The sequence below is a fragment of the Falco rusticolus genome, chromosome 3 (genome assembly GCF_015220075.1).
Source record: "Falco rusticolus isolate bFalRus1 chromosome 3, bFalRus1.pri, whole genome shotgun sequence".
Taxonomy (NCBI): domain Eukaryota; kingdom Metazoa; phylum Chordata; class Aves; order Falconiformes; family Falconidae; genus Falco; species Falco rusticolus.
The window spans coordinates 21,125,152-21,134,297 of NC_051189.1; positions in this window are offsets into that span (position 1 = coordinate 21,125,152).

Consider the following 9,146-nt stretch of genomic DNA (forward strand, 5'->3'; position numbering starts at 1 on the left):
ACAGAGTTAATGCCTTCCTCTTATAACAGCAGCTCCACATGTAAGCAGCTCATATAAGTGCACGCTGACATTGTTATCAGGTCTTTAGATGCGATTATAAGGTTTAAATTTGTGCCAAGAATCTAGGGACTTCTTGTTCTAACAGCAGTGTCCTTGATTATTTCTGATTTAAGTTTTTACTACTGCCATATCTTGACATAGGTCAGAACTCTGTTGTCCCAGGTACAGCCAGGCTGAGAATATAAAAGACAATACATCTGCTGGTAGCAGGTCCTGACCCTCATCAAAGAAGATTTATAAATGTATAAAGTTAAAAAAAAAAAGTATAGGAATACATTCTGATGCAGAAGAAAATGGACAGAATGAATAAGCAGTGTGCTTCATTATGTACAAAGCGAAGCGCTTTCAATATTACACTATTAATAGAATAAATGGCCTAGTTATCTTAAAACCTTATTTATTATAAATCAAACAACATTGTATTTATAAAATTGTGTTGACGGTGGGGATATAAAATCAACAAAACAGCAGAATGTTGGTGAAAATATTCAGTTTATGTGTCCACACTGGAAGAAGTTTAACAGTGACGGGCAATTATGCTGGACAGCTGGGACAACTGAAACCTGATTGAGGTAGAGTTTGTACTGCCACCAACTTCCTTTGATTTCCCTGAAGAGTCTGACTAATCCTTGTTTGCAGAACAACAACAGTATCGGTGGGTCATTTCTGTAAATGAAAGTGTCTCCTGCACATCCAAAGGAATAAAAGTGTCTTTCACACGTTGTGGTTACAATGTCAGTGAAAGTGTCTGATTCAATTCCAAAAGCTACTATGGAATTGACAGCTTAATGGTGAGATTGAGATGGTGGCAGTTCTGTCACCTACTTCCAAACAGCTGCATCAGTGCTGATAGAATGTCAGTGCAGTTGGCCAGAGAAGAAATGTGAACATTTAAAAGAAGAGAAAAAAAAATAAAAAAGAACAAAACCTTCTGTTACAACACTGTGTAAAGATGATGGCTGAAATCTGCCACAGAAAAACTTCAGGTTAACACTTTGTTTTGGAAAGGCTATACAGCTGCTGTGGCCCTACTTCTGAGTGGAATCATTTCTTTTACGATTTGTAGTACAAAAAGCAAAGCCCCAGCATAAAGTTAGCTCTCTTTTCACTATGGCATACTTGTAAGAAAATAAGACAATAAAAGAGTGTAAAAATGGATTAGGAAGGCTTTCTAAATTATCATTTCAAGGAAAGGAACTAGGTATTTTCTTACCACTTATTTTGTAAAGAAAAAGACTTGCAAACCAAAATGAGAATATTTTCTTTTCCTTTTAATGAAAGTAGAGTATTTTCCTCCCTGACAGAATCTGATAAAACAGGAAACAGATTTCAGAATATGAAAGGATAAGATGTGGAAGCCTTTCACAAAGGTAGGGTGATTTTTCAAATGTTCCCTAATGGTGACATTCACATTGCATACTTCAGACACCCAACTGTAAATACACATTACAATCCTCATCTTCCTACAGAGTCAGCCTAATGTTGGGAGCAGGATCTTATCAGATGTTCATAGCCATCCACTGGTGGGGTCCAGACGGGATGATCTCCAGAGATCCCTTTTAGCCTGGATAATTCTGTGATCGATTCTAAACAGTCTCGAATTCAGTCAGTTTATGTTTCTCCTTTGTGAGTATAGCATATACAGCAGGGAGCGATTGGGAGACAAAGGCCAACAAATACTGAAGCACATTGATAGATGGAAATGGTGGCGCCTATCAAGAGCTGTCTAGTACACAGGCCTTTGAGGTCAGAGCTGGATGCAAGTACAAAACACCCCATTACACACATGGATTTTAACTGGAGCACAAAGATGGAACATCTATTTACATTTCCATAATAATTCACTGCAATAAATCCCTGGTAATTATACATTAACCTCTACAATTAAGCATAACATGCTAGACTGCTGATGCACTGACATCGCTATCATACTCATCAACACAACTCTTTGGCTAACTTCTACATTATCTATAAATCAAGATGGGAATATTCACAGGCATTGGATAATGGCTGTCTGCAAGGTTTATTGGCTAGAGTAGCCCCTGGCACATTTTGGCTTGAGCCAGCCACATGCTTTCGACCAGGTCCCTGTCACAGCGGAGGAGTTATCAGAGAGGAGACCATTCTCAGTTCTGAGGGGAAGGGATATGAATGGGTCTGTGTGGTACCCATTCCCTTGGAAACAATTTTCCAACAAGAAGCACCAAGAGCCATGGGATACATCCTGAGCCACTTGCCACACTCTTTCGGTGTGTGGGCACGTTGTGGGGCAGCAGGTTTGCACACAAAACTATGTGCCAGTGTCCTCAGACCAAAGAATGGCCTTGGCTGCTTTTAATTTACTAGCATTGTCATTGCTGCCATTTACTCTTTCTCCCTGTCTGATGAGGGTGGCAGGAGCAGCTTTAACTGATCTTTCAGTACCTGCAATCTGCTGTATTTGACTAGTAAGCTTTAAAGACAGAAGCACTTTCAGATTCATCTTATATATAGACAACAACTTTAGGAAGGGGGGGGTGGGGGTGTGTGATATTATTTAGCTCAGTTGTAGATCAAGACATACAATATGTACATAATAGATGTCTGCACTTGATCAAATATATCATATTCCTATTTTCTGTTTTCTTTCATTCTACATATTGTGGGCAAATCTTCAGTTTCTAGTAATACAAATAAAGAGACAACAACAATGAACGTTCCCATGCTTCCAGTTAACAGAACATGACCATCCATTCCAAGCTGTTATAATTACCAACACTTGTGAGACAACTCAGCTTTTCTTGCCCAGCAAAGGGCAAAGATTTTTTTTTTTTAAATCCAAAATGTTTCAGTGCTGTTGCAGAAACCTCTTTTCTCAAAAAGGGCTTGTTTCAACACATTTTTAGTGTGCTTTACTTAGAACTTAATAGGTTTTATTTCAACTTGCGTTCTAGGAAGATTTTTGTTTGACAGTAGAAAATTGCTATCTGTGTCTATGATCCACATTTAAATGAGTACTCTTTCTAGCTCTTTCATGGAAGCCACTCTACAAACAAATCCTGAACTACCTTAATTAGTAAAAAGAAAATCTAGGTGCGACATTTTAACAAATCCATAATTATTTTCTTGGAAGAGGCACTAGATCATTCTCTGACATCACCTAAAAATTTAAAGCCGTAGACTGTTGGGATGTTTTTCGTTATGACATTGTACAACACCCTCTTCTCTGTGTGCTAGGCAAGCTAGTATATTGAAAAGCTTTTCATGGCAAATACACAACTGTTCTACATAACTTGTTTCAGATTAAGCAGAACAAAAAATGATAGAGATTAACTTACCTACACAAGCCACCAAGTTTGCACCTAAGCCAGCTTTCTCCATTTCCTGAAGAGAAATTCCCCTGCTGGGGAAAAGACATGGAATAACACAGGACAACTGTCTGAATTACGGGTACATGTAAGAGGGCAGACATTTGGCAGCAGAGCAACACCAACACAAAAAAGATAGGAATTTTGGATTGGAGCATGAGGGCTGGAAAAAGTATTAATGGAGCAAGAGTGAAATGTGTGATTATATTAAAAAAAAAAACTGAACAAAATATAACAGCGTTCAAACATGTACTTAGTAAAGGTTAATCATAATGAGTGCATAAGAGTATTTAATGTGCAAGGATAACAAAGGTCCAGAGATTCTGGGAGGTGTTGGATCTCACTGCTATTATACAAGTTATTGTCTAATTGCTGGGAACATGCCATGGAAAAGACAGTGCCTTTTCTCATTCTCTATCAACTGCCTGAGGCCATAATTTCAGGAACACTTTAAGCTGGAGATGTTGCCAAAAGAAGCAGTCCCACTCCTATCTGCCCTGTGCTGCTCTCTTCCTTCTACTGGCACAAGTATTTGTGTTTCCATGAGATGTACCAGGTCACGAAACTAATTGTCTCCCAGTTGACCCCAAAGAGGTGACTTTTAACCCCCATTGATTCCCCCATCCAGTTCCCAGCACAGTGACAAAAACACCTGTGTCAGCGGTAAGTATATGGTGGCAAAATGAGCAGTCAGTGATATGGAAAAAGGCAGTATGGGGTTTTTCTTGGCAGCTGATGTCAGTCTAAAGTGTTTAGAAACCTATAGTCTGGGGGCCTGTATTAGTCCTGGTTTAGAGCAGATTCTCAGCTGTGCGTCAACACTGAGTTTTGTTGCTTAAGGTCTATATGCAGGGTGGGGATGAGGGGCAAAACCTCAGCTGCAGCACCCTGAAGACCTTCATTTCCCAGTGCTGGTAGCCACCAGACAGATGCCCCTTTGTCTCTCAGTGGCCATGGCTTAATTGTCCTTCAGTGGCACAGCTACCTCCAGTCTGCTTTTCTTCATGCAGAAAGAGTGGTCAAGTGCTCCCATTTTCTTATGCCCAACTACTTCTTAGTGCAAGTGCCTACTTTGCCCATGCCAGTAGAAAACTGGGGCAAACTGGGTTTATTCATTTCTAATACGGGTAATTGAAAGTTTACCTACTTTTTGCTCTTCATCCTAAACCACATTCTGTATTTATTGCTACGCAGCCCTTGTAATCCATAAAGCTGAACACTGAAACTCCTCACCAAAATAAGCCACTACAATCAAGACCACAAGGAGACACAGGGAACTGGATGGGGAAAGTTTCAAGGGTGCCTCCCTTCTTTCCTGTGGTTGTTAGATAGACATTTTTTAGTTTGTAGATTTTTTCCTTTGTTCCTTCTGTCTCCCTCCTGGTCTCTCCTTTGATTCCACTCTGCCCCTTACAGCTCATCATTGACTGCTGCATTATTTGCCTGTATGTTGCCTAAAACATGCCAATCTTTCTTTGACAATGAAACATCCCCAAATACCCTCCCAGCCTTTGCCTACAGAGCCACTGAAACCTTTGATTTGGATCAAAGTTGCAGGCTGTCTTCAGTTCAGGGTATTCCTCTTCTCCTTGCTACTTCTAGAACAATTAATGCTAACCTACTAAAACAGAGGTTGTGGTTGCTAATTAGACACCTGAGGCTGGAACTCCTCGGCTGTTCATACACTAGGTGACACCAGGCAATTGCACAGATGGAAGAGCTGCAGAGGGAAGGCAGGTGCTTTTATATTGTGCAACAGAGTGAAGACTCAGCATCGTTCTGCATTTTGGCCTTTGAAGTAAGAACACAGTTTGATAACAGCAAACCGTGTAGCTTTATCCACCTTCCCAAAGTAATTTGCCTCTGAGGACTCCAACTCTAAACTCCCTAAACTATTTATTGCCTATAATATGGCTATGTATGGGTAGGGGATTCATCTAGGACAAGCAAAGCACATACTGCCCCCAGCAGAGGTAACCGTTGTTACAGCTGGAATAACTGGGTTGGACATATTTTGACATCTTACCTGCCCCAGTTTATGACTTAGCACAACTCTGCAGAGCTTTACAGGAAACGGGAAGGCTTGGGAAGGAGGCCACTGTCAGCTCTCCCTGTTGATGTGGACCTCAGAGCGGAGCTGGGAGAGGACTGAGGATGGGTGGATGGGTGTGTGGGTCTCAGGGGAGTGTGGGGCACAGCACTGCAGCACTCACTCGGATAGATCTGAGGGTGCTGAATTTCCTTTGTCCTCCTGCTGGGTACCTTGTATTGCCCGTGGATAATACATCCACTTTCATTGCATAGACTCGTCCATATCATCTCTCTGTGCCTTGCACAACTCCACCAACACCAGTCCCTGGTTTGTGAACTATTTTCATTGAGTACAGAGGGCAGAAAGAAACTGGGGAACAGAGAGGAAGTAGGAAAAACTAAGAACTACAGATCACCAATCTGTAGTAAATGTAAAAATTATAAGACTCCCTGAGGTCCCACTGAAAGCAGAGAAGCAGAAAGGAGAGAAGGAGCTACAGCCAAATATTACGGATCTGTAGCACTACTCCATATATACTTTAAGCACATAGTCTTTAAAAATGAATATAGTTTGAGACTCTACTTCAAAATATATGACAGATCCTGGTTTTATAACAGCCAAACTATCAGTTTTTCTTGAAAACTGGACCTCTTTCTAAGGTATCTGAAGTTGTGGCACTGAAACACATGGAAAATTTTGGCCTAGAATATTTTAAATAACTTCCATAATTAATGTAAAAAGGATCTGGAGACTGGATAAAGAAGACAAAGCAGAGATATACCAAACACACAGCAGGCAATCTTGTGTGATTATGTCTGTGAGCTCATGCCAATGAATCTTTAAGGAGTGTGCAAGAAAGATTTATCTGTCCATCTTCTTATAGTGAGAGAAACCATAAGCCCAGCATACTGATTTCTGCTTCTCAGGTTGGATTGCAATAGTTTTGTGTTTTATTTAAAGTGAAATTTTCTGACAGGATTACAGAGTTTATTCATTGGGAGGTCTTCAGAACCCCTTGAAATGTAGCTTTCCATAAAACATTCTAGGTGAGACATCTAATATTGGTTTTAACAGGATTGAAAAACAGCTTAATCAATTAGAAAAATACATGAAATTTAGGCTTGAAAAATATCAATACTTTAGCCAACATCTCGCAAACCTGTAATTCTTTCACCTATGCTCACAAAATGTGAAGGAAGCTAACACGGTCTCATACTTCCAGCACTATTGCCTCAGCAATACGGAGTTAAATGAGCCAGTTAAATGAACCTACCCGTAGAACCTGAGGATGTAGAGACTATTGCCTAGATGCATAGAAGAGCATATGGGAATGTGAGATGCAGTAACAAACACTAGGCCCAGAACTTAAGAATATCCCTCTTCCTCACTGCACTACTGAGATAACAGAAATGGAATATTTAACACCTTGATTTTTTTAATCTTTCCCAACCCTTCCTAATTCCACTGGCTGGATACCTGCTAGAGTGACAGTCCACTCTTATTTTATTAACCCAAAGAACTGATGTCATTTAGTGACTCAAGATAATTTCATGTAGGTTATGGGTTTCCTTAGAGATTTCTTGTTTTAAGTATTGATTATTCCCAATCCTTTTTAATTCATAAAGCCTGGCCAGAACACAGCACAAAGGAAACACATCTCCCAATAATGGCCAAAGAGAAATTAGACCATAAGCCTTTGCCAAAAAGCAGACAAAAATTAACACTCCTGCCTTTCTCTCTCTCTTTTTTTTTTTTTTTTTCTTTTTTTTTTTTACCTTGTAGTTCCCTCTGGAATTTGCAATTTTCTGACTGGTTTCTCCTTGTTATGCACACCTTCCCTCTTGTTAGTTTAGAGATGGAACTAGTAATTTCCCAGCTCTACTAATGTACTCCTACCTTCAGAAAGCCAGGATCTGAACAGCCATTGTAAGAATGCTTTTATAACTTCTTATTATATGAGTATATAGTTATAGAAGCATCTTGTTTTCTTGTAATGTTATAGCTGTCAGTATGGGAATGTAAATGAAATGGATATGTGACATGAAGATATAAAGATACATGAAATTACTTAGATCAGCAGAAAGATTGTTTTTCATATTATGTTCCATTATCTAGATTTAATTCAGGCAAGCTTTTTGAGCTAAATACTGAAATCAGAAGTAAGGGCTATGTAAGTCCCTATGTGTATATGCATTTGTTCAGGTACATGAATTCATTCTGGTATATTCACTTTAAGATCTGCTACAGGAATATTATTATTCTTTAAATCTGAACAAGTGTTTGCAACTTCTTTATCCTGCTTCTTCTTTCCATATTCTTCCACTGAAAAATAATTTTTCCTTTTTATTATTTCTCCCTGCAGAATATTAACAATATTCTCCAAGTCTGATGTCTCTAATATATTCAGATTATTTAAGACTAGAATACAGTGATCTTCCCACCTAGGTAACCTTGCACCAGTTAATTTTTTTTCCATCATTGCTTTGCTAGCTAACAGAATTAGACACTAATAAAAGCACTCAAAATTACCTATGCAAGCATTATTAATATATCACCTATCACTAAGTTTTAGAGTTCTTCAAAACTTGAAAGCACATTTTAGTTTAACCTGAAATTATGTAAAACACTAACATGATTAAAATTCTATGCAACTGCCTGATTTTTTTGGTCAGTGCTTTAAGTTATTCAGTTTAGCCTTCCTTATTGCCTGCATTTCAGTGCTGCCATCTTGGGCAGATCAGTCCTAGCAGTGAGCTCTGGTTTCATCTTGCAGTTCCATCTGTTAACTTTGATCTGTGTCATACAGAGTATTTTCCACATGGCAAATACAATTATCTGTCAGATTAATATTGAAGAAAAACATACATATGATATATGCCCTAATGCATCTTGTATGTCTGTCCCATACACAAGAGTGAAGCAGAAGTCTCTGCAAGTTTGAGTAAATACAGATCTTCATTTGCTGGGTCATGAAATAGTCCCACCTTTTTTGATGCATCTTATTTTTGCCAAGGGAATGGTGTAAAAAAAATGTTTCTGTAAACACAGGCTTTGCCAGGCTTCTTACTGTACACATTCTCAAGTCCTTTTATGCTGGCTCAGTCCATTATTTTAATTTGGAGAAGGAAGTAAAAAGTTGTGTCCTACAAATATAACATTATCTATTACTTCATAAGACTAAAACTGGAATAATGCTAGAATAGGAATACATCTTGTTAATTAAAAAAAGACTGCTTTTCTAGATGAGGAGGAAGTTAGATTTCCCAAAGATTTACAAGTCAGGGAATCAAAATTCCCTGAACAGCACTGAATTGGGCCTGGCTGAGCCCCACTGCAGCCCACATAGTGCTGTGCTTGTATTGGTAGCTAGAAACGGGGTGACAGCACACCAGTGTTTTGACTGGTGCTGAGCAGTGCTCACACAGCACCAAGGCTGCTTCTCCAACCTGCCTGCTGCCCCCGGTAGGCTGGGGGTGGTCAAGATGTTGGGAGGACACATGGCTAGGAAAGCTGACCCAAAGTGACCAGTGGGATGGACAGTCCATACCATGTGACATCTACTCAGATAAAAGGTAAGAGAAAGGACAAGGGGGGGCAGCATTTTTTTATTTTATTTTCAACATTTGCTTTCCAGAGTAAACGCTATGCATACTGAAGCCCTGCTTCCCGGGAAGTGGCCAAACATCACCTGCTGATGGGAAGTGGAG